This window comes from Schistocerca piceifrons, chromosome 5 (genome assembly GCF_021461385.2).
Source record: "Schistocerca piceifrons isolate TAMUIC-IGC-003096 chromosome 5, iqSchPice1.1, whole genome shotgun sequence".
Taxonomy (NCBI): domain Eukaryota; kingdom Metazoa; phylum Arthropoda; class Insecta; order Orthoptera; family Acrididae; genus Schistocerca; species Schistocerca piceifrons.
The window spans coordinates 92884013-92909579 of NC_060142.1; the positions used below are offsets into that span (position 1 = coordinate 92884013).

The 25567-nt window shown below is 43.5% G+C and overlaps 1 non-coding gene across 1 annotated transcript; it reads right to left on the minus strand.

Annotated features, from left to right (window-relative positions):
• Positions 1-3762: 3762 nt before the first annotated feature.
• Positions 3763-3837, minus strand: Trnas-cga. The gene has a single exon. It is a non-coding gene; the product is annotated as a tRNA-Ser (tRNA).
• Between the last annotated feature and the right edge of the window lie 21730 nt (positions 3838-25567).

Below are 25567 nucleotides of genomic sequence, written 5' to 3' on the forward strand. Positions count from 1 at the left end.
CTAAGGACATCACACATCTATGCCCGAGGCAGAATTCGAACCTCCGACCGTAGCAGCAGCGCAGTTCCGGACTGAAGCGCCGAGAACCGCTCGGCCTCAACGGCCGGCGTTTACGAGACAAGTTCTAGATAAATTTGCAAGTGTGTTCGAGTGAACAGCCAGTCAGTGTGTACATATTGGTGCTATGTTCATATGGAGATAAAATTTATGCATGACATTCTGATTAACTTCCTCTGATTTATGCAGGTTCTCAAACCCGTGTGTGTGTTTAAGTATTTCTGCATGAGACAGTTTCCAATACAGTGTCGTTGTAGCGCAAAGAACAGATATAACCACTGCAATAGAAAAAAAAGAAAAAAAAACTGATCTCGTACTTTTCATTTTTTGTGTACAGTTTTACTTTTCTCATGAGGTGGCGCAAAAATGGTACAGTTATTTTACTTTATAAAAAGCAGAAGGATAAGTAAGGAAAAATGAAAAAAAATGATAGGGAAGCAGGTGGTGCAAATCACTGTATTTCCCGTAACAATTTCATGGCGCCGGCTACAGTGCCACTGTCACATAGTTAATTAAAACAGAGATTCGACAATATGAATAAGTACAGTAGAAAACATAAAAGAATGTTGTTGGTTATCACTTCTTCTATCGTTACCGGAGAAAAAGGAGAATACTTTTGCTTTCCACATCTTTAAGCCAACATCCGTTACTGGTATCAAATTTTTAAGCTGTCTGTAAAACACGTATACCAAGTTTGAAGGTACTTCTGAAGGCGATCTACCTGTAGGAACTAAGTAATAACACTCAAAATACGATAAGCGCTATACAGGCTAAAAAGCGCCATCCCAAAATCAAGTGACTTAATCTGCAACAGATGTTGCGGAGATAATTCTCGTTCTGCGCACTCGAATGCTAACTCCATAGACATTTATACTCTACGGTTACCCCATAAACATTAACGCTTCAGTTTTGACTTCATGCACTAGGAGCGGTGCTGTACCGTCACCTGATGAGGTGGCCTAGGAGATTAAGAGAGGATGCGAATCAGGCCCGCTTGTCAACAAAGGTTGCCCGTGTCTCCCCTTAACAGCGAAATTTAATGCGTTAAATTTTGTGTTGGCATTATGTTTTCGCTGTAGGCCACAGTTTTCGAGATATTCAAAACAAAAAGGAAAAAAAAACACTTTCGAAGGTCATCTTTGTACGTTTTTTGTGAATAATTCGAAAACTATGGTCACTAGCAAAAATGTATCCCAGTACAAAATTTAAATATATTAAATTTCCTACAAAAGGATCCAGCAACGGCCTTGCCGCAGTGGATACACCGGTTCCCGTGAGATCACCTAAGTTTACAAGCGCTGACGGGCGTGGTTGGCACTTGGATGGGTGACCCATCCAGACCACCATGCGTTGTTGCCATTTTTCGGGGTGCACTCAGCCTCGTGATGCCAATTGAGGAGCTACTCGACCGAATAGTAGCGGCTTCGGTCAATAATACCATTATAACGACCGGGAGAGCGGTGTGCTGACCTATCCGCATCCTCCTAGAGGATGACACGGCGGTCGGATGGTCCCAGTAGGCCACTCGTGGCCTGAAGACGGAGTACAAAAGGATACTGTTAATTTTTCTACAGGACTAAATAGTCTGCGTGTAGTGAGCGAGAGAATATGAAAATCTTGTGCATGGTATCAGAAGACGTTTCGGGTTGCATAAAACGATAGGTAGGGGCAGTAGCAAACATCCACGTGTGTCCAGGGGATTCGCCTTTTATAACGAAGCAGAGATGTGAAAGTTGGTCTCAGCGTTCTACGGGCCAGCAAGCCAAAACGTCGGGTGAGCAGCGACAGCTTGTTGCATATGACATCTACAATGTCGGAGAGCACCGCAGCGGTTTCACCGCTTTATTTTGTTTACATTTCAAAATAAATGAGATCTGCCGAGGTAGTAATGGATGCTCGCGGCCTCGGACGACAGATGGCCCGTACGCTGGAGGAGTGCAACGAGGCATTCCGGGAGGGGCCGGGGACGTAAATGAACTGGTAACGGCGCCGTGTTTACCGGCACACCTGCCCTAACCTCGCCGTTATTGCCGGCGCGGCGGCGATGGATAGACTGTGGCGAGCAGATCTGGCGCCCCTGGCGCACGCCGCAGGGCTAATTCATTAGCGCGCCGCCGTAAAGTCTGGCCGCCGGCTCCCCTCCCCTCCCGTGCACAGCGCCCCTTCGCAGCCAATCTCTTCCGCCGTGAGGAGGGCAGGCCGCGCCGGCTGACGTAGCAGGCAGGGGGCGGCCGAGGTTGCGGCTCCCGGCTGCGACTCGAAAACTGCAGCGCCAGGCAAACAGCGACGCTCGCCAGCCATCGCGCAATTAGCAGCCACGCGGCTGACACAGCAACACCTAGCGACCGCTACTGTTCCTCTCTTGTGCCGGATGCGGCAAAGATATATGCATATTTGAAAGAAAAAAAAAAGAAAAAAAAAGAGTCGATAATTTTGTTTTAATTCTGTCAACGATTTCCGGCAAATGGCACAACATATTGTCAGTTCATTCTTTATACTCAAATGTTTTTCCCGTTTGCTCCTTTTGTATTTATGGATTGTTCAGCCTTTTTACCTTTTAAAATGCAGTACCACCACACTCTCAAAGATTGCATTTACTGTATGTTTCCTCACTTTCCTCCATTTTCCTATTTTCATTCACTTCTGTTTATCTTACGGAGCCGGCCGGTGTGGCCGAGCGGTTCTAGGCGTTTCAGTCTGGAACCGCGCGACAGTAACGGTCGCAGGTTCGTATCCTGCCTCGGGCATAGATGTGTATGATGTCCTTAGGTTAGTTAGGTTTAAGTAGTTCTAAGTTCTAGGGAACTGATGACCCCAGATGTTAAGTCCCATAGTGCTCAGAGCCATTTGAACAATTTAACTTATTGATAATGCTTAGGTTCCTTACACATTCGTCCGCAGCTCGTGGTCGTGCGGTAGCGTTCTCGCTTCCCACGCCCGGGTACCCGGGTTCGATTCCCGGCGGAGTCAGGGATTTTCTCTGCTTCGTGATGACTGGGCGTTGTGTGATCTCCTTAGGTTAGTTAGGTTTAAGTAGTTCTAAGTTCTAGGGGACTGATGACCATAGATGTTAAGTCCCATAGTGCTCAGAGCCATTCCATTCCTTATACGTTCTGTAGTTACATTGATAATGCTTTCTTCTTTTAACTGGTTTGTGTATCATTCTCCATGTTTTATGACACCTGTTTTATGCCTCCTGGAGTAGCCTTTAGCCTTGTCAAGTACTAATTTTATTTTATTTTATTTTATTGGTTTCGTTTATTAATAGAATGTGTTTTGTAGGCATGCTGCTCCTATTTTGTGTTAAGGATTTTTCCTGTCAAAGATGTTACTTACTAGAATGAGATTTTCACTCTGCAGCGGAGTGTGCGCTGATATGAAACTTCCTGGCAGATTAAAACTGTGTGCCCGACCGAGACTCGAACTCGGGACCTTTGCCTTTCGCGGGCAAGTGCTCTACCAACTGACCTACCCAAGCACGACTCACGCCCCGTCCTCACAGCTTTACTTCTGCCAGTACCTCGTCTCCTATCTTCCAAACTTTACAGAAGCTCTCCTGCGAACCTTGCAGAACTAGCACTCCTGAAAGAAAGGATATTGCGGAGACATGGCTTAGCCACAGCCTTGGGGATGTTTGCAGAATGAGATTTTCACTCTGCAGCGGAGTGTGCGCTGATATGAAACTTCCTGGCAGATTAAAACTGTGTGCCCGACCGAGACTCGAACTCGGGACCTTTGCCTTTCGAGGGCAAGTGCTCTACCAACTGAGCTACCGAAGCACGACTCACGCCCGGTACTCACAGCTTTACTTCTGCCAGTACCTCGTCTCCTACCTTCCAAACTTTACAGAAGCTCTCCTGCGAACCTTGCAGAACTAGCACTCCTGAAAGAAAGGATATTGCGGAGACATGGCTTAGCCACAGCCTGGGGGATGTTTCCAGAATGAGATTTTCACTCTGCAGCGGAATGTGCGCTGATATGAAACTTCCTGGCAAAGGTCCCGAGTTCGAGTCTCGGTCGGGCACACAGTTTTAATCTGCCAGGAAGTTTCATGTTACTTACTGTTTGTTTCTGCTTCAGTCTAGACGTGTAACTTCTCTTCCAAAGTTGTTTACAAACATTGTAACTTCTTTGGTGACAATACTCAGTAAATGTCTGAAGATGGCCTTGCAAGCTGAAAACCGGTTAACATAATAAAGGTAATACTGTAGAACAAAAGCAAACTAGCGCTTTTCATTTATTGTAATGTTGTTCTACCAAGAACCGGTGGAAGATTCAGTGAACCAAAAACATTGTTTATACGACTTTGTTAAGACATTGAAATAAATAAGAGAAAATTGTAGTTTTTAATATTTTTAACCATGATTCGACGTTCGGCAAAAAAAATATGTACCTCACCATCACTGATCATACCAGAACTACTGATATGCAAGCGAAGCTGCGTGACAGTCAGTAATTTATAACTCAAAAGGAATAACTTAAGTGTATTATTTGAATCAATCATTTACCTAGGAATAAACAGCTAGAAAAGTTCCATGCACTCAAGCGGATGTCAGCATCATCTTAAAGGTGACACAGAGCAAATTATATACATGTATTAGAATACTTCTTCAGAGTAGAATGTACACCAGATAACTGGGACACTGAGATTTCAGCGATCAAGATTAAAGTTTGCATGCCTCAGACACTCTCTCTCTTTAAAATTTCATTGCAGTTGGATCACAAGAACAAATATAAGAAAAAGTACGTTGCACAAACAACATTTAAAAACTGGTAATTAAAACATCGGTAACATTAAAAACGCAAGAGCTGTCAGTAAAAATCGTTTAATGCAAGGGCACATTATATACATTTTGTGTAGTTTCTCCAATCCGCGTAAGGCAAATATCGATATGGTTTCTTCTCCAGTTTTAGTGTGTGCTGTATCTGTAATAACCTCGCCCGCCGATGGGGTGTAGAATTTTGATCTTCCTTCCCTCATTTTTTCTTTCTTTCTTGCAGCCTTTGTCCCACTGCAACTCGGGATCGGCCGTGCTGCTATTAATTTGGCGGGATTAGTTACACAGGATGGCTGGACGCCGTTCCAGACGCAACCCTGCACCCCCCCCCCCCCCCCCCCCCCCGGGACGGAATGAGTGTAACCCAGCTGTCCGCGTCTAGTGTAAGCCATGGAATAGTGCGAATTTTTTCAGAAGTCTGGGAGGCGTGGAACTGAGGCGGAACGTGGGGACCAGCCCAGTTTTCACATAGTGGGATGTGGAAAACCGCCTAAAAACCACATCCGGGCTGGCCGGCAGACCGGCCCTCGTCATTAATCCGCCGGGCGGATTCGATCCGGGGCCGGCGCGCCTACCCGAGTCCAGGAAACAGCGCATTAGCGCTCTCGGCTACCCTGGCGGTAGTCTTCCTTCCCTCATTACTAAACTGTAAAAAGAACAGCCAGCTAATCGTTTTTAGGTCCATGAGAAGGTGGCCAGGATACCCTCGGACAAATTTGTAACAGAAAGAATTCCATGTGAACAGTGGTCATGTGCCGTTTCTTTTTGACACTGGCGCATGCTGGACGGGAAGTTGAGCAGCTCGTACAATTCAATGGGCAGCACGCTAGCTTGCAAGATAGGTACGTGATCCAGATCGATCGAATCTATATGACGGATTAACGACGTTTGGTCTGCTGCACAGCCTAGGCTGAGCGTGGGATTTTTAGACGTGTTTTCACGCCATTCAGGCAGACGCTGGTCTGATCCCCGATCTCCATCAACGACAACAGTTAAAAAAACTCTTAAAATGCGATAACATAAAGAACAAAGTTAACACGAAACACAGGCAGATGACGCACGCGACTTCCCACCCACGACTGTGGCGACAGAAAGGGCAGATCTGGCAAGAAGAGGGCAGAAGATTTTGAAATATGATACAGAAGAATGCTGAAGATTTCGTGGATAGATCGGATAGTTCTCGAAAAGGAACAGGACAGAAGTGAAGTACTAAGACTTTCAGTGCTTTAGTGAGAGGATCGCAAAGATTCTGTAGCCCCTTCTCATTCCTTGTCTGGTACGAAGCGCTGAAGGACGCTCACATACCAAGGGACTATTACGAGATCAAATCGCACGCATTATGTACATGCTTATGCGTACGTGCTCCACACAGTCCCGAAGATAGCAATGGCAGGTTAAGCGCGACAACTGTCGGGCAGTCAGCTTAATGGTTCGTGTAAGCACGTTGCTGAGACGAATAATTTGCAGAAGAATCGCAGAAAAAAAATTTTGAGGATATGTTGTATCACAATCAATTTGTTTTTCGGAAAAGAAAAGGCGCCAGAGATGCAGTTTTGCCGTTGCAGTTGATAATGGAAACAAGAGTTAAGAAAAATCAGGACATATTCATAGGATTTCTCGACCTCAAAAATGCGTTTGGCAGGGTAAAATAGTGCAAGATGTTTAAAATTCTCGAAAATTAGGAGCAAGCTATAGCGAACGACTGATAATGTACAATACGTACAAGAGCGAAGAGGGAAGAATACGAAAGGAACACCCAAAACAAGGACCTCGGATTAAAAAAGGTGCAGGGCATAGATGTTATCATCCGCCCCTACAGTTCAATTCTATTCATCGCAAAACAAGTGCCGGAAATATAAGAAAGGATCAAGAGTGGGATTAAAATTCAACGTGAGAGGGTATGAATGATATGATTAGTAGATGACATTCCTGTCTTCAGTGAAACTGAAGAAAACACTTACAGGACGTGGTGTATGGAAATGTAGTGGGCAACCTAAGGTGTACACTATATAGACGGAGAAAACAGAAGAAAATTGAAAGCAATGAGAAGTAGCAGACACGAGGTTAGCGATAAAATTAACATCAAAATTGGGACCCACGAATCAGAGGAAGTTAGGGAATTCTGCAATCTCGGAAGCAAACTAACAGGTGACGAACGAAGCACGGAGGACATAAAAAGTAGATTACCACAATCAGAGAGATCAATGCTAGCCAAGAGAGGTCAGGAGGGATCAAACATCGGCCTTAATCTGAGGTAAAAATTTCTGAGAATGCACGTTTGGTGCACAGTATTGTATGGTAGTGAAACACTGACTGTGGGAAAACCAGAAAAGAAATTAATCGAGGCGTTTGAGATGTGGTACTACAGAAGAACGTTGAAAATCAGTGGACTGATAAGATAAGGAATGAGAAGGTTTTCCCCAGAATCGGAGAAGAAAGGAAGATATGGAAAACACTGACAAGAAGAAAATAGTATGATAGGACATGGGTTAAGCCATCATGGAATAATATTCACGGTACTAGAGAGAAGTACAGGGGATAAAGACTGTAGGAGGAGGCAGAGAATGAAATACGTCCAACAAAGAACTAACGAAACAGGGTGCAAATGGTACTGTGCGATGAAGAAGTTAACACAACAGACGAATTCGTGGGGAACCAGTCAGAAGACTGATGACTCAAAAAGAAATTACACGACACGCGGGTGACAACTGAAATACTGCGATCGTTTCAGTGTGCCGCAAATAGGCGTAAATATCCGATATCGCGTGTCTGCTCGATCGGCCGTCAGTTACTGGAAACACTCACAGCCGACGAGTACCGCGCAAGCGCTGTATTCCGTGTTCCGCAGAAATCACTACCAGTGTGGTAGACTGCGATCACCGCATACGATCCAGTGCGTTGCTGACACACACTGTCGTATTTGGGATATGAGTCTCGACTGGAAAATAAATAAATAACTAAATAATCAAAAAAGAAAAAAGCGAGATGAGAGTATTACTGGAAAAAAGTTCGAGATAATTGTCACCCTACTTTGCTTCAGACTGGTGTGTGTCAGTCACATTTGGTCACAGAGCTGCGTATAAACGTAAACCGAAACCTTACAGATTGATGGTAGTGCATCGACTGACCAGTTCAGATACGGTTGCTCGACGTGATACTGGTCGTTGTCGTCTGCGTGTAGCATAATTTATTCCTGTCATCAAAAACAAATCTTAATACTATCATATAAGCATTGGCATTGTATGATCTTCCACCTTCCTGTATGTAGCAAGATCATTTCCTTTTGTTAGTTACTATTCCTCTAAAAAAAGGATGAACTATACTGTCCACATACCTATCAGAAGTTATTGTTTGGTGGTAGAAATATTTTAGGTAACAAAAATTAGGTATAATAATCCCTGTTGAACTAACTGCACTACACAGTCCTGTTTTGACATCTTGCACAGGCTGTTGACGTAACTGATGAAGATTTTCAAAACTCCATCGCCGACGGATCTGCTAACTAACATACCCCGATAAATGCGGCCATGCTTCATATATATATACTCATCACTCACAACATTATGACCACCGACCTACCATCGATATAAATCCGTCCAGAAGGTAGCACCGTTACCTGGCGACGAATGACTGCTAGTCAGACACAAGCACGGTGCATGATTATCAGTGAGCGTGCTGTCCGTGAGTAGAATGGGGAAGGTGTGCTATCTATCTCGAGTTTGATCGAGGGCAGATTGCGATGCCCCGCAGGCTCGGCACGACCATTTAGGAAACTGCATGACTCGTAGGACATTCGAGGAGTGCTGTGGTGAGTGTCCTCAACACGTGGCTAAACCAAGGTGAAACCATGTTCAGACGTCGTGGGGTCGGGCGGTCATCCTTATTTATAAATGTCGGACGTCGCAGGTTGGGCAGACTGCCAGGATACCACAGGCAGCGAACGGTGGCGGAACTAACATCACACTTTAAAGCTGGGCAGAGTACAAGTGTGTCTGAACCGAACACTCCTAGCAATGAGCCTCCGCAGTCGACGACCCATCCAATGTTAACATCATGACATCGGCAACTACGACTGAATGGGCACGGCATTGGACGTTGGCGTAGTGGCAGAGCGTTGAACGGTCTGGTGAATCCCGACACCTCCTTCATCATGCCGATGGCAGGGCGCGAATTCGTCGTCTTCCAGAGGAACAGTTCCTTGATGTCTGTACTGTGGGCGGAGACAAGCTAGTGGCGGTTCCATTATGTTCTGGGGACCATCCACGTGGGCAACCATGGGTCCGGTGGAGCTCGTGCAAGGCACTATGACGGCCAAGGAGTATCGTACATTAGTTGCAGACCACGTACACCCCTTCATGACGATCATGTTTCCCGATGGCAGTGGCATTTTTAAATAAATAATGCGCCATATCACAAGGCCAGGAGAGTGTTGGAGTGGTTTGAGGAACACAGTGACGAGTTGCAATTGATGTGCTAGCCCCCAAGCTCGCCAGATCTGAATCCCATCCAATACATCTGGGATGTGATTGAACGTGGCGTCAGAGCTCATTGGCCCCCTCCCCGGAAATTACGACCTTTTTGTGTAGATGTGGTGTCAGCTCCCTCCTGCGACCTACCAAGGCCTCACTGATACCATACCACGACACGTCGCCGGTGTTATACGTGCCATAAGGAGGACGTACCGGCTTTTCGGTAGGTGGTCTTTATGTTCTGGTTGATTATTATACGAGGGTTGGAACTTTAACAGTGGCAACTATTCATTTACAGCTCGTACAAAATACACTCCTGGAAATTGAAATAAGAACACCGTGAATTCATTGTCCCAGGAAGGGGAAACTTTATTGACACATTCCTGGGGTCAGATACATCACATGATCACACTGACAGAACCACAGGCACATAGACACAGGCAACAGAGCATGCACAATGTCGGCACTAGTACAGTGTATATCCACCTTTCGCAGCAATGCAGGCTGCTATTCTCCCATGGAGACGATCGTAGAGATGCTGGATGTAGTCCTGTGGAACGGCTTGCCATGCCATTTCCACCTGGCGCCTCAGTTGGACCAGCGTTCGTGCTGGACGTGCAGACCGCGTGAGACGACGCTTCATCCAGTCCCAAACATGCTCAATGGGGGACGGATCCGGAGATCTTGCTGGCCAGGGTAGTTGACTTACACCTTCTAGAGCACATTGGGTGGCACGGGATACATGCGGACGTGCATTGTCCTGTTGGAACAGCAAGTTCCCTTGCCGGTCTAGGAATGGTAGAACGATGGGTTCGATGACGGTTTGGATGTACCGTGCACTATTCAGTGTCCCCTCGACGATCACCAGTGGTGGACGGCCAGTGTAGGAGATCGCTCCCCACACCATGATGCCGGGTGTTGGCCCTGTGTGCCTCGGTCGTATGCAGTCCTGATTGTGGCGCTCACCTGCACGGCGCCAAACACGCATACGACCATCATTGGCACCAAGGCAGAAGCGACTCTCATCGCTGAAGACGACACGTCTCCATTCGTCCCTCCATTCACGCCTGTCGCGACACCGCTGGAGGCGGGCTGCACGATGTTGGGGCGTGAGCGGAAGACGGCCTAACGGTGTGCGGGACCGTAGCCCAGCTTCATGGAGACGGTTGCGAATGGTCCTCGCCGATACCTCAGGAGCAACAGTGTCCCTAATTTGCTGGGAAGTGGCGGTGCGGTCCCCTACGGCACTGCGTAGGATCCTACGGTCTTGGCGTGCATCCGTGCGTCGCTGCGGTCTGGTCCCAGGTCGACGGGCACGTGCACCTTCCGCCGACCACTGGCGACAACATCGATGTACTGTGGAGACCTCACGCCCCACGTGTTGAGCAATTCGGCGGTACGTCCACCCGGCCTCCCGCATGCCCACTATACGCCCTCGCTCAAAGTCCGTCAACTGCACATACGGTTCACGTCCACGCTGTCGCGGCATGCTACCAGTGTTAAAGACTGCGATGGAGCTCCGTATGCCACGGCAAACTGGCTGACACTGACGGCGGCGGTGCACAAATGCTGCGCAGCTAGTGCCATTCGACGGCGAACACCGCGGTTCCTGGTGTGTCCGCTGTGCCGTGCGTGTGATCATTGCTTGTACAGCCCTATCGCAGTGTCCGGAGCAAGTATGGTGGGTCCGACACACCGGTGTCAATGTGTTCTTTTTTCCATTTCCAGGAGTGTAGATACGTGTTTCAAAGTTTTACTGGCCTTCAAAGTAGTTACCAACATTGCGTATAACGCGTTGCCAGCGATGTGGAAGTCGTATGTTACTCTTAGCAGTGCCAGTTGCGTTGACAGTACGAGCGGCGCGGTCTACTGCCGACCAATTTGTAGCAGTTCTGAAGCGAATGACGGGAAGTGTTTCCTTCAGTTTAGAAATCGAGTTGAACTTACAAGGGCTTAAGTCAGAGGAATGCAGTAGGTGGTATAGCACTTTGCAGCCCCTCAGTCAAACAAATCAGTAACAGCTTGCACTGTACGTGCTTGAACACTGTCCTGCAAAATGATGGTCAGGTCCTGCAGAAAGTGTCATCACTTCTGTCACTAAGCTGGTCGTATGTTGTGTTCTAAAAATGAAGTGGGTACTCGAAAGAGTGCGTGATTCATGACGAAGAAAGGCTGAAGGATGTGTCAGGATGCATGGTAACCACGTGGAGCGTTGCCTATAGTACGTACTTCTGCGTTACAGACGGACTGAAGTGAGAGGACGAATTGCGCCATAACATCTGTAAAATAGCAGTGAAAAACACGAAGAGAAGAAACGAGTCTTACTGGTGAATAAATGGACGAGCGGACAAAACGAGGGGGAGGGGGGCATGACATATCTTTGAGAATAAATTCTTTTAGAGACCCTAGTGGGCCTTGCTCAACTGAAATTAACGTAACAGGACAATGCAATGAGAATAGCAATTACTTCTTCCGGGAAGTTAATGCAAACTCCACCATTCCAGGACCCTTGTGAATCGAGGTCTGTCAAAGAACTATACTTTCGGTACATAAGTATTCTCACTGCCATCACCATTTCTCTTAGGGGTCTCCATTACATTTTATTTTTGGAAATACTACGAACACAAAGTATTTGTTTTTTTATTAATTTCATCTACTGTTGTCTGTGGCTTATGCTCGTAACTTTCAGCATAGTTCGTTTATTGGTGTATCAGTTTTGTTCCTGTTGTGATAATCTTAATTTCTGATGTGAAAAAGACACAGCTTCAGTTCATATTGTTTAATTAAGATACAAGTGTATTTGTTGCATCATGATGCCACATTATATCTTCATTCTTCTAGGAATCATCTTGTCAGCACGCCGCATGAGCTGTAAAATGTACAGTTGTAGACGTAATCCCCTCTTGAAGTCACAGCTGTGAGTAAACGGTTTGGTTTTATCAGCAATATTCCTGTACCATCGTATATGCTTCCACGAAGAGATAAAGACTTGCCCACGGTTCGGTGCAGCCTGCAGCTACTGGGTGGGACTAGCGAGTGTAAACAGTATGCACAACTCCGCGAACTCTAGTTGCACGCTAAAAGGAACGTGTTTAGGGTGCGTTCATGCTGCAACCTTGCCGGTCGTAGCGCGCCGGCATGGTCCTGCGCTGATGAAGCAAGCCCATAGGCTTAAGATAAGACCGCACTGAGCGGGATTACACAGCGGCAGGGCGACGCGGCACGATGCAACCAAATATTGTTTGTACGAAATCGCATCGCCGCGCGGCGTGTAGTAGTTCCGTTGTCGCTGGTACGGTATAGGAAGTGTCAGACACCGCACGTCTTTCAAATCGAAACTCTTTTGTCATGCGAAACGAGAAGTTTTATACCAAAATGACACTATACAAGGGAAAGTTAATTGTACGTATGGCTGAATATTCGGTATTATATGACCTTCATAATGAACATTATTTTGTGAAACTGACGGTTAGGTCTTTATTTTTATGAATACATTCTTATTGGTTCAAATGGCTCTGAGTACTATGGGACTTAACTGCTGACGTCATCAGTCCCCTAGAACTTAGAACTTCTTAAATCTAACTAACCTAAGGACATCACACACATCCATGCCCGAGGCAGGATTCGAACATGCGACCGTAGCGGTCTCGCGGTTCCAGACTGATGCGCCTAGAACCGCACGGCCACGCGGGCGGCACATGCTTATTATTACATATTTTTACTAGTTATTTTCTCTTCGACTAAATCCCCTCTATACCATAGCCTATTATCAGACCAAATTACCTTGCGAGGAACTGAAATAATCTTTGAATCTGTCCCATATTTGCACATCATTATTTAAGAAATTCCCTCGTATAGCCGGCCGCAGTGGCCGACGGGGTCGATCGGGAGTCCTTGTGTGGCTGAGGTGGTATGTCTCGGGCCCTCTTGGGCGGAGTTTGTGTTTCAGAAAGTGGTTACCATTTCGGAATTCTGCAATTAGTGATCTTTCGTGATCAATGAGGTTACTTTTCCAGTGCGGAAAGCCTAAAAAGTAATCAAAAGTGCATTCCGGAGCACAGGCGCCGAGTCATGCTTTGCTTTTCTCGGCGAGTGTTACGGATTAGTCAGTATGGACTTGTTTGGTAAAAAATGTCCACAGAGCAGAGCGTGGAACCATTAAATTGCTGGAAGTGGCTCTGATAAGAGCTGCAGACTTAGCTACGGTAAATGATGCCGATATATTTCATTCGTTTCCTCGAAAATTTGAGTGTGGTGTCTTCGAGCGACTTTTTCCCTACTGACTTCGAATCGGATGTTAGTTGCGCTACTAAGCTGTCAGGAAATTGCTAGCGGAATACGGAGGTAAGGATGCAGAGGACATTAAATTTTAGAAATATGATTTGAGAAGTGTGAATATATTCAGGTAATGTTGTTGTTGCATTGCTTGCTTGTGCGTAATTTCTGATGTTTTCGAAAAGGGAAAGTTTTTTAGCGGAATCTTTCTTAATTGATTCTGGTCACCTAGCTTGACTGTCGAGACGAGATCAAGTAAACTGATTTATTCACATGGCTCGCAATCAGAAATTACCGATTTACCACTCCTTTACAATTCTATTAACTCATTTCATGACATTTTTATAAAAATGAATGCAGTTGTCAAGAAAACAGAGCTACAATATAATTTTCCTGTGCTAATATCCTTTCAGTCATTTAGTAAATGCAATATCTTCCTCCGCCTCTTCAATAAAGTTATGTTTCGTAATTGTGCGTTGCCACATTTCACTGCGCAGAACACAGTGGTTGAAACCAAAGCTCAATGCGCTCGGCGTAGCTCCACGTCCTTGCATTGCACTGTGCAAAACTTTCTTTTCTTTAGCTGGCTTGCTGCAGCGCCGTGTTCTTATTTTCAGCGCTTTCGAGCAGTACTGAGTTTCTGCCACCACAAGCAGGCCTTACGAAAATTTACGAGGGCCAGTTTTATATCACAATCAGGACAGTAAGATCACTCAGTGTTAAGGATTGCATTTCAAAATTATTATCAGGTTTAGTTTAGGAAACAATCTATTCTGATTACATTCCTTATGCACACAAACTTATTCTTACAGGGCAGTTTACATTTGCGTGAGCATAATTTAGTGTTTGAAAATTTATTTAGTTAGTTTGTGTACGTAAAGTCACAGGGCATTTTCAAAGAATCATTTTGATAATTTATTTTATATCTACATCTACATGGCCCTCTGCAATTCACACTTAAGTGCCTAGAGGGTTCATCGAACCATTTTCATACCACTTCTCTACCATTCCACTCTCGAATCTTTCCGTTCGAGCTCTGATGTCTCTTGTTTTATTATGATGATCATTTCTTCCTACGTAGGTTTGTGTCCACAGTATATTTTCGCATTCGGAAGAGAAAGTTGGTGATTGAAATTTCGTAAATAGATCTTGCCGCAAAGAAAACCGCCTTTCCTTCAGTGACTGTCACGCCAATTCGTGTATCATACCAGTGACACTCTCACCCCTATTGCGCGATAACACGAAACGAGCTGCCCTTCTTTGCACTTTTTCGATGTCCTCCGTCAATCCTGCCTGGCAAGGTTTCCACACCGCGCAGCAGTGTTCCAGCAGAGGACGGACAAGTGTAATGAAGGGGCTGTCTCTTTCATCGGTTTGTCGCATCTTCTAAGTGTTCTGCCGACAAAGCGCAGTCTTTCTTTCGCCTTACCCACAATATTATCTACGTGGTCTTTCCAATTTAAGTTGCTTGTAATTCCTAGGTACTTAGTCGAATTGACAGCCCTTAGATTTGTGTGATTTATCGTTCACACAAAATTTTCTTTCTTTGTAATTTTTCGTGTAGTTTTTATACTGTCAGCTTTGAGCGTTGAAACTGCATGCCACGTACTGTGACGTCACGCACCGTAGCACTGTCACGGCAATGCGCAATACAGAATTTCACAGGGCGGTTTAATCAGTATACAGTTTTATGTTTTCTGATCATTTTGGTAAATGGTACATAGTTCTGATTGATTTGGCGACTGTTATTATAAGATAGCTTGATTGATTTGGCGACTCTTAATATCAGATAGCATTTCGGTAATTACACCACTGCATCATTCAGGGTTACAACACAGACACGGACGAAATTTAACAATAGAGAACCAATTTAGTTTACAGAATACAACAACAAACCAAAGAAGTTACAGAGCGCGTGGATTCTGCCCGCGACCGGGCGTGTGATTACGCGAGACGCCAAGGAAATTCCGAGCCGCGGACGAAATAAGCGTTTCAGTGGATCACGCGGTCTAAATGCCTCTGCCCAGTGCATCCTACAGTTGCTCTGTACGTGTAGATGGTTGGCCTCTCAAGTGGGGTAGAGACGCAGCTCGCTGTCTACGAGTATGAACGAACACTTGAGAAAGGCAACATGCAGACACGATATACCGTTTTCAATGTATCAGAACTGCTGTAGCTCAATATCAAAAGCCGTAGTGCTTAAAGTACTGAGATCTCTGCCACGAGTTATCACATTCCGCTGTGTTTTAATCACTTCACTGAATCTCCACATTTCCATTTTGTTGACGAAAAAGGGAAGTACGTATGAAAACTTCTATTCTGAAATATATGGCTCTTCAGGGGAGAGTTGCCTATATTTTACCGGGTCATAATTTGTACCATTGCTATGCAGTTCGCAGGACGGCGTGGCCGAGCAGTTCCAGGCGCTTCAGTCTGGAACCGCGCGACCGCTACGGTCGCGGGTTCGAATCCTACCTCGGACATGGGTGTGTGTGATGTCCTTAGGTTAGTTAGGTTTAAGTAGTTCTAAGTTCTAGGGGAGTGATGACCTCAGATGTTAAGTCCCATAGTGCTCAGAGCCATTTGAACCATTTTCATCTAACATTTTGTTTATACGGCGAAGAGAATTACTGTTATAAGGTAAGTGAAAACATAACGTTTTATTTACGGGTGAATATACGTGAAATAATCTTAGTTTTGAGACGGGCAAGAATCTATATTCGTTGTGGTTCGTTTGGAGCAAGCTGCCGACCAGAAAACGACGACGAGGTCTGTATTGGACTGCTATCATATTTCAACATTGTACCGTTATAATCTGAGAAACCAGCTCGTATAATAAGCTTTAACAATGCGTTAAGCATTACTAGTGCAACAGAACGTTTCGAAATGATGTGGTGAATTTTCTATTGCGTTAAGTGTTAAATAATTATTTTGTATTACATTACATCGAGAGAAGGCCGTTATGAGAAGTGGAGCACAGATGGACTGCATTTAGTCGTAACGGCATACCTAAATGTATTAAACGAATGTGCACGCATACAAAATGGGCCTAGGTCAACACTGAAGAAGCATGTTCAAAATAAATACGAACATGCAAACTGGGATATAAAACATTTGGCGACAATAATGTGTTTTCCAATTATGTTGAAAACTAACTGGAAGAGAATATTCTTACATTTGAAGAGATGATTTCGGTTTAAGCATGTTGCACGTAAGAAAACTTGCGATCGGCAATGCATAAGCAAACAGACTTCGCCATAGTCTCAATGCATAAGGAGTCATGGGCAGAAGAAGAGTGGGCTGAAGGTGTCCATCCAAGAAATACTGAAGCAATGGAGAAGGAATCTACAACTAAAGCTCCACTTGTCAAAAGGAAAAGCCACCACAGAAACCCATTCAGAACAGAGGAATGGCACAGCAAGATGTGCGAAGAAGGTCGAATAGAAGAAATGATCAGTTGCATGAAATGCAAAATGTGGGTTCGTGTAGGGATGGGGAAAGGAGGGTAAAAGTTATATTGAAATGACTGGAAATAGTGATTAACAACAAAAATATGGAACATTTCGTTATGCTTAGACTAGTATGTTTCTTTAAGCTCAGGTACATACCTACTGGCACAAATTACGAAACCAGATTCCTAATTTGTACCACTTGCAGAGGTTTAGAAAATTAATTGTACTGTGTTAATTATTAACAGAATTTCGAATCTTTGAATGGGATGCCAAGAGCTACATCCTGCAGTTGAGAATGGCATTGTTTAAACATTGTTTTACCTTAGTGTTTAGGTTATAATAAATAAAATCTCAAAAGTGGTACAATTTAGGTAACGCCCTCTTGTACTGAATATCAACAAAAACGTCTGAAACAAATGTTTTGCTGTTTGCCCAACAATACCTAATGTATGACTTCTGTAAGTCTGCTTAACATAACTATCAGTCACACGGTGTTGTTTCTTCGGCAACTTTTCAATGACTGCTAGCCTTTTTTCTGTCCATTTTCCTCTTTGCGCGGCCGTGTTTACCGACCCACTCATACCCTCTCGCTCCTCTACATTCCACGGCATCCTAGTCTTTATACGTCTTCGTGTCCGTGCGTTCGTGTGCGCACGTTGTTCGACAAGCGTGCGCTGGGAAGAGCGTTGCAACAAGACACCTTCCATCCCGCCCCCCTCCTCCCTAGACCCCTGTACACGCTGGATGCATCCACATAAGAGGCCGCCTCAACCTCGCTCCTCCGTCTGACATAACGCGACGCGCGGCATCCCTCGGACCAAGAAGCGCACTGTCGACCTCTTCGTAACGTTCCTCTTTTTTCCAACACCCGTGGAAGAACAACTAACTCTCGACCACCCACCGCCCCACACCAACGCCACCTAGAGAGAAGGCCTGAGAGCTCCCTGCGAACAGCATGATGGGTATCCAAGAAGAGTCATAACAAAAGGAAGCGACAAAATGCCGTACAGATGTTGTGTGACCGGGTGTAAAGGCAGTTACCCGACGGGACCGAAAGTGCAAGTTCTTTTCTTTCCAGAGGAAGAAAAATTATTTGAAAAATGGAAACGGGCTATCCCAAGGTAAAATTTAACAATGAGCAAAACAACAAAGCTAAGTCATTTAAGTTCATTTACGATTATACTGTAGTATAAAATAAACAATGTGAGCCATAACCTTAAATTTGCACATCCCCTGGCACTTACTGTGATAATCTTTTGAGGGTATTGTATTATTATTGTTATTAACGCCGCTAACATACCTTAAATTCCGTAAGGGGAAATTAAGCTAAACACCATTCATAAAGTGTGTCCATTGCAATTTAGATTTTCTATGTTGTCGCTGAATTCACAGAAGTTACAGGACACTAAACGCCAATTTCTGCTGGGTTATGAGCCTAACACTAATATTTACTTACTTGTTTTTATTTCCTGTTCGATTTTAGCTGTTTGCTTTCAATGAAAGTGAAGCCTGATATGGAACAAGAGCGAATCATTATGTGCTTCGGCGTTTTCCACTTAATGTGTTTAAAGAGATTGTTTTGTTATTTGTTTTAGAGAACACATCTTTAAACCTTAGAAGAGACTGAATAAAGTGGTACAAATTTCATGTCTGTAAGTCAAATGGTTTTGGGATTGTGGCCTTTTTAAGATTTCAAAGCAAGACAAAAATGGCAGAATTTTGGTCATTTTAAAAATTATGAACTCTAAAATAAAAAGCATAAAAATATTCAATTTTGGATTTTTCACCATTTTGATAGAATAAAATGAAATATGCAAAATTCCGAATCATCAATGATAAATCAAATTTTGTATTGATGGATTTCACATGGAAAGATCCTGATCGTTTCATTATTAAAAATGCTAATTTGTATGTAGTTAAAAACATGTGTATAGGCCTAATGAAGCCATCAATCCCGTTAGAAGTTTTGAATTTGCAGTGCAAAAACAGGTAAGTTTTAATGTATTAGCGTGTGAAATAATTAATGTAAGAGAAATTTTGTTGAAATAGCGAAATGTACGACATCAGAAATATAATATGTAGCCAGAGAAAAGCGTTTCTAGAAGTGCCTGCAGTAGAAACTGCCCTTGGATGGAAGGAACTTTTATGACTACTCTGGGCAGGCGAGGTGCTCAGCGCCCAGGCCTTCTCTCTAGGTGGCGTTGCCCCCACCCTCGCCGTACTACTGACGTCACCTGTCTGCACCTAACTGCGTCATCTGCGAACATGCCCATTCGGTAGTGTTTTTTAAACATCGAAGTACTATCGATTAATCGATAATTTATGGATTGTCGTCACTATCTTTAGCCTGGTTTAACTATCGATAGTCATATCCTTTATAATATAATTCATTTTTAATCGCCGCGCGAAAAATTGTCGGATCCTATTACTTACATGGCGTGTGGAGTGCAGAGGAAAAGTAGATTATAAGCATGTATTTAATCAACATCGCATATGGTGGCGCCTTGGCCAGTCTGTGCAGTTTATATATGTTTGTTGTTAATAGATTGGTCGCTGCGATGGGAGGGGGGGGGGAGGGGGGGGAGCGGACATGAGAGGGAGAATTTTCTTGTTCGTCTTCCAGTGATGACGACTCACGGTCGTACGCATCTCGTTTCGATCAGTTGCTTGTGGTAAGAACTATACACGTAAATAAGGTGGATTCAAGACTGCGCATTATACAGATTGTCGTCTTCAATTCTGTGAGCATACTTACTTGTAGCAAGGAATATAAATGTAAATAACGCTTTTGTAGTGCAAAACAGTTACTAGATGGAAAAATTACATTTTAAAGATTTGTTAAGCGTTTGTGATTGTATTGGTTGTATTTTAAATTATATACTTTTACTATCGTTATTAATTAAACACACTTGCTACTGCCCTCTTGCCGGCCGCGGTGGTCTAGCGGTTCTGGCGCTGCAGTCCGGAACCGCGGGACTGCTACGGTCGCAGGTTCGAACCCTGCCTCGGGCATGGGTGCGTGTGATGTCCTTAGGTTAGTTCGGTTTAAGTAGTTCTAAGTTCTAGGGGACTTATGACCTAAGATGTTGAGTCCCATAGTGCTCAGAACCATTTGAACTGCCCTCTTCTGTTTCTGACTCCTCATTGTACTTACAAATGTTCTCATTTGTGTTAATGTATAAAGTGATTCGAAAACACAAAACACTGACGCGGTCCTAACGCCATGCGTCACTTCTGCTTCTGTAGAAGCACAAATATCGCTCATACGTTGGTTGCCTGCATTGTGTTCGATTATCGGAGCTTGTTTTTTCAAGGACACACCAGTTCCGGTGAAACTGAATATAGTAAGACCAACCTGTCGAGTGTCAAGTTTTTTTATTTGTATTCATTAAATACACAGCTGTATTTACATGCTATCCGCTTTCACAGTTCTGCAAAGGATATACAGAAGCAAATCGGGCGAAATGTGAACGTTTCAGTGGATGTGAGACAAAATGTATTCATGACTTAAACAGCAGATACGAGTTGCCAGATAAAACCACACTATTTTCACCGATCCCAAAACTATATGAGGAGATAAAAAATAAATTAGAAAAATCCCTTATAAAAGGTAATTTTTTTAGTGTTACAACGTATATGTGGACAACCAACGCAAATGAAAGCATACTGCCACTGACTTGCCTCTTTGTAATGGACGAAAAATTAGTTTCACCCATATTAAAAGTGACAAAAAATACAGGTCATCACAATGTAGGAACGTATGAACATGCAACATTTTTAAAAATGTTTCCGCCGGCCGTTGTGGCCGAGTGGTTCTAGGCGCCTCAGTCTGGAACCGCGTGACCGCTACGGTCGCAGGTTCGAATCCTGCCTCGAGCATGGATGTGTGCGATGTTCCTAGGTTAGTTAGGTTTAAGTAGTTCTAAGTTCTAGGGGACTGATGACCACAGATGTTAAGTCCCATAGTACTCAGAGCCATTTGAACCACTTTGAAAAATGTTTCCGCCTTTGACTTGTCAATGCTATGCTGAGTTTCGGTTCATTCTTGTGATCGGTACTAGTTGGTACAAGTCAAATCGTTTTTATTGACAGCTTCACCTCCACACACACACACACACACACACACACACACACACACACACACTTCCCCTCTTGATAGAAATCTGAAGCCGTCGCGTCATTTGTATTTTGTATACGGACACTGCTACCCTTAACAAATGATTGAATAATTGCGGCCGGCCGCGTTGGTCTCGCGGTTCTAGGCGCTCAGTCCGGAACCGCACGACTGCTACGGTCGCAGGTTCGAATCCTGCCTCGGGCATGGATGTGTGTGATGTCCTTGGGTTAGTTAGGTTTAAGTAGTTCTAAGTTCTAGGGGATTGATGACCACAGATGTTAAGTCCCATAGTGCTCAGAGCCATTTGAGCCATTTTGAATAATTGCGTTACAACAGGCTTAATTTATTTTCTTACTCGCTACTACGAATAAGCAAGACATTTGAGCATGGGTGTCTCTCTTGAGTTTTCTCAAAATATTGTTAGTTCCGCACGCCATTTGTATTAGACCGTCCAAAGTTTACACTTGAGAGTTTGTACGACGGCAGAGTAACAAGCGAGAAACGAACGCGAACCTCAACACCCTCTGAACCAAAATTAATACAGAATAGCGAAATCAGCTGGTCGAGGCGTTAAATTACTGAGTTGCTGTCTTCCGCGTGTACAAACAACGTGATTTGGTGTGCGATTTATACGGAAGTACTCCCATTGTGTTAGCGAATCGGAATAGAATTAAAACTTTCGGTGCTTGTAAAATGGCGTCAATATTAATACATATCTTTTGCCAAGAAGGGCTAACCACAGCAAGTTGTAAATATAGGCCGTATTAACGGAATCGGAACTTGATAATGGTAATTCAAAACTCTCCGCTATCTGTAATTGATTGTCCCCATAGTGAACCCGACGAAACGCTATCTATCAGGATTGGTCAAGTGCAAACTTTGAGCACCCCGGGTATGTCATAGGAATACAATGGTATGATGGGTGAAGGTGCCAGCTCAGCTGTCTCTCGCCACGCCTTTCCTTAGCCTTGATAACACAACTGGGCTCTTTATACCGTTCCGCGCGCTTCCCCCTACGAACGGAACTCCCAAGAAAACTTTTACAAGATATACACTTCACATCGACTACGTCAAGATCACGAGTGATGCCGACCTCTGCGATGTATCAGCCATAGCGTAGCAGCAGAGTGATGGAGCTTCTGTTTTGAACTGAGTGTCAACTCAACTGAGAAAAAACATAATGAATGACGAAGCCATCCCTGATCTCTTCGACGCACTTTCACTAAATCATGCTATTCCCGAGTGCAGTTTATACCGTAATTGCTGCAGTTCAGCAGTAAGCGTGCGTGACGGCAGCATCGCATGGCAGACCAGTAAACATTTACCATCTCGCATCCCTATTCCTTATGGTGATCTTCTTCTTCTTCTTCTTCTTCTTCTTCTTCTTCTTCTCCTCCTCCCTCCTCCTTTCCCCGTGCTTCTAAGACGCTGAAGCACAACGTAGCATCGACAAGTAATAATATACTGCCACAATTTTTATCAGAATTATGTTTTTTGTATATGAAAGTAATTTTTCAGATAACAAGACGTCGAGAAAAATACTTTCTTAGGAATATTATGCAAAATTTCGGACATACTGGCAGGTGATTTTAACACTACAATTTTTTTTTCAGGCCACAACCAAAACTTAGTAGAATACAGCATTCGTGATAAGACAGTAGTAGTGATTACATATAATGCTGCTGTTATGAAAATTCTGCCGAAATCTTAAAGATTCCACATTCACCCCGTTTTGCCCACTGAAGCAACTTAACAGTACAAGATTGTTTCAAATTAGAAATATTTTCCAAAATTTTACCGAAAACAAAGTTCGTAACTCGACACTACCCAGTGACAAACTGCTCAATGCGATTGATACAAGAGATGCCGACTCGATGGAACAGCTCATACTACATGCTCAAACGAATTTTCGAATTACGATGTGAGCTTGCGATTGCGATCAATGAAAGTTCAAAAGCACGGCCTTCCCTCACGGCAGAAAATTATCTACCTACACAAGAGATAATAGGTCTTCTTGAACCTTTTGAAGTAGCAACAGCAACAATCTCAGGAGTGTCATACATCGCTGCTTCCTTAATTATACCTCTTATACGAAGTATTCCTGTAAAGTTATCAGACTTGGAAAGCACTTTATCAATCAGTGAAACACGAAGTTTTCTAGGTTCCTTGATTAAATCTATCAATGAAAGAATGAAATCATTAAACACAGTGACTGTTAATGTGCTTGAGACATTATTATATCCTAGGTTTAAAAAACTTGGTTTCAGGTCATTTCCAGTGGCAAACAACGCTTCACAATTACTTCAGAGAGAGTATGCTGCTATTATCGCATTAACTTTAAGAATAATACCTGAAACAGAAGCATCCATGAGCAGTGGTAATACGTCTACTGACACGTCTAGCAGCTTTAAATTGGATTATCTACTTTTTTTGCCCAGTTAGCAACAGCGTAACGTCGATATCGTCACACCAGTCAGTGATTACATAATTGACCTACGTCAATATTTTGAAAAACTTGTAATACACAAGCATAGCATGCTTGTGTATTAAAATATTGGGTAAAATCTAATAGTACGTTGCCTGTAATGGACACTAAATATTTGCGCTGTCCAGTGATAGAGAAGTTTTTCTTGAAGTCAGGAGAAATAACTACTAAAAAACAACAGCCTAAAGGAGAAGAATTTAAATACCTTACTTTCTTTAAAACAAAATTTCCATATCTTGTAGTGTTGTATTTTAAAGAACAGGCTAAAGGACAAGGTTTAAATACCTTACTTTTTATAAAAAATTTGCATATATCGTACTGTTGTATTTTAAACAATAAAGAAGTCCTTAGATAGCTATTTCTCAGTTGAAATACCTGCACAAGCCAATCGACAGATAATCGATGTACCGATAGTCTCTAAATGTACTACCGATGATTTCACATGTGTCAACTATCGATGTTTAAGTAACACTATCGTATGGCTACATGCCATATACACACACATATGGTAATCATCTACTTGTCATCGTATATCGGACGCTACCTTCGCTTCTGCCGTCACCTATCCGATAGGAACGACTTAGTAAGTTACCTTTACTACTAAGTCTACAGTCCAGTTTACTATTTTCATACTAGCTATCACATGTTAATAAAATTCTTTCTTATCATTTAATTTGTTCCATTTGTACATCGCAATATTTACGTAATATCTATTTCTGTAACATTTTATAACAAAGCGTTGTCTTTATTTGTTTATTTTAATTCAAACCACTGCTCATTCAATGTAAATTACACGTAATGAAGCGTTTATGCAACGTAAATGTTTTACTGTACATATATTGAAATTCTTTGCCACTATTTCTTCTGTGATACCGCCTTCATTATACACAGTCTCATATGTGGCAAAAACAATTCGGGCTGTGTGTGTGTTAAACTAGAATTTTTTTTTTTGCTATGCAACAGTACCAAGGTGCATCGAAGGCCTTCTGGAAGTCAAGAAACACGATAGTAATGTTAGCTCCGTTGTCTACTGTCTTCTGGATCTCATGAGAGAACAGGGAAGCTCAATCTTAGCGGAAAACATTGCAGTCAAACGGGTACAGTAACCTATGGGTAGGGAAGGGCGATTAATTGCAATTAATCGATTTATCGTAATTATTCTGGTAATACATTATGGATAGACCGGTATTTCTTTGGCGCCTATTAATTTTACATAGGGCATAGGCTAATCGATTATCCTTACGATCAATTATTTTAATTTTTTTCCTGATCTTGTTTCGAAGCTTTTTGGTGTTGATTTTCTGTTTACAGCTTGATTATGGAAAGCACTTCGACTGTCCGCTAGTACTCCAATTGTGTAACGTCGGCACAAACTAACACATATTCTGTCGACTGTGTTCGGTTTGCGATTGCTACCAACATCAGCGGTGTAGCAGTAGTGGGCTATGGAAAACTCGTAGCACATGTACGTAGCTGCTGCATGTGCTACGAACGGCGGTTGCTCATGTTACTATTGGGATACTGTATACTTATTAAAATGGAAATACCACTCCGACATTTATCCAACTATGATGAGACGTTCAATACATAAGGAGTATTAAATAATGAACTTTCATACCACTCGGATGTGATGTGCATCTTCATCAACATCATTATCATCAACATCATCAATGTGAGACCCCAACGGCACGAATACACACTTTTATTCGTTGTGTCACGGAACCAAATAACCTAAGTAATTTCTCGATGTGCCAGAAATAAACGGCATGCTAGTTCATGAAGATTACTGAGTGAAGACTAGGATGAACGTCTGAGTCTTCCCATGGCATCCCCCAGGCATGCTGTATGATTGATAACTCAGGGGACAGATCAGGGCTGTCGAATATCCGTATATTCCTCGGTGCGTATGGGGTCTCGCATTATCCTTTTGGATT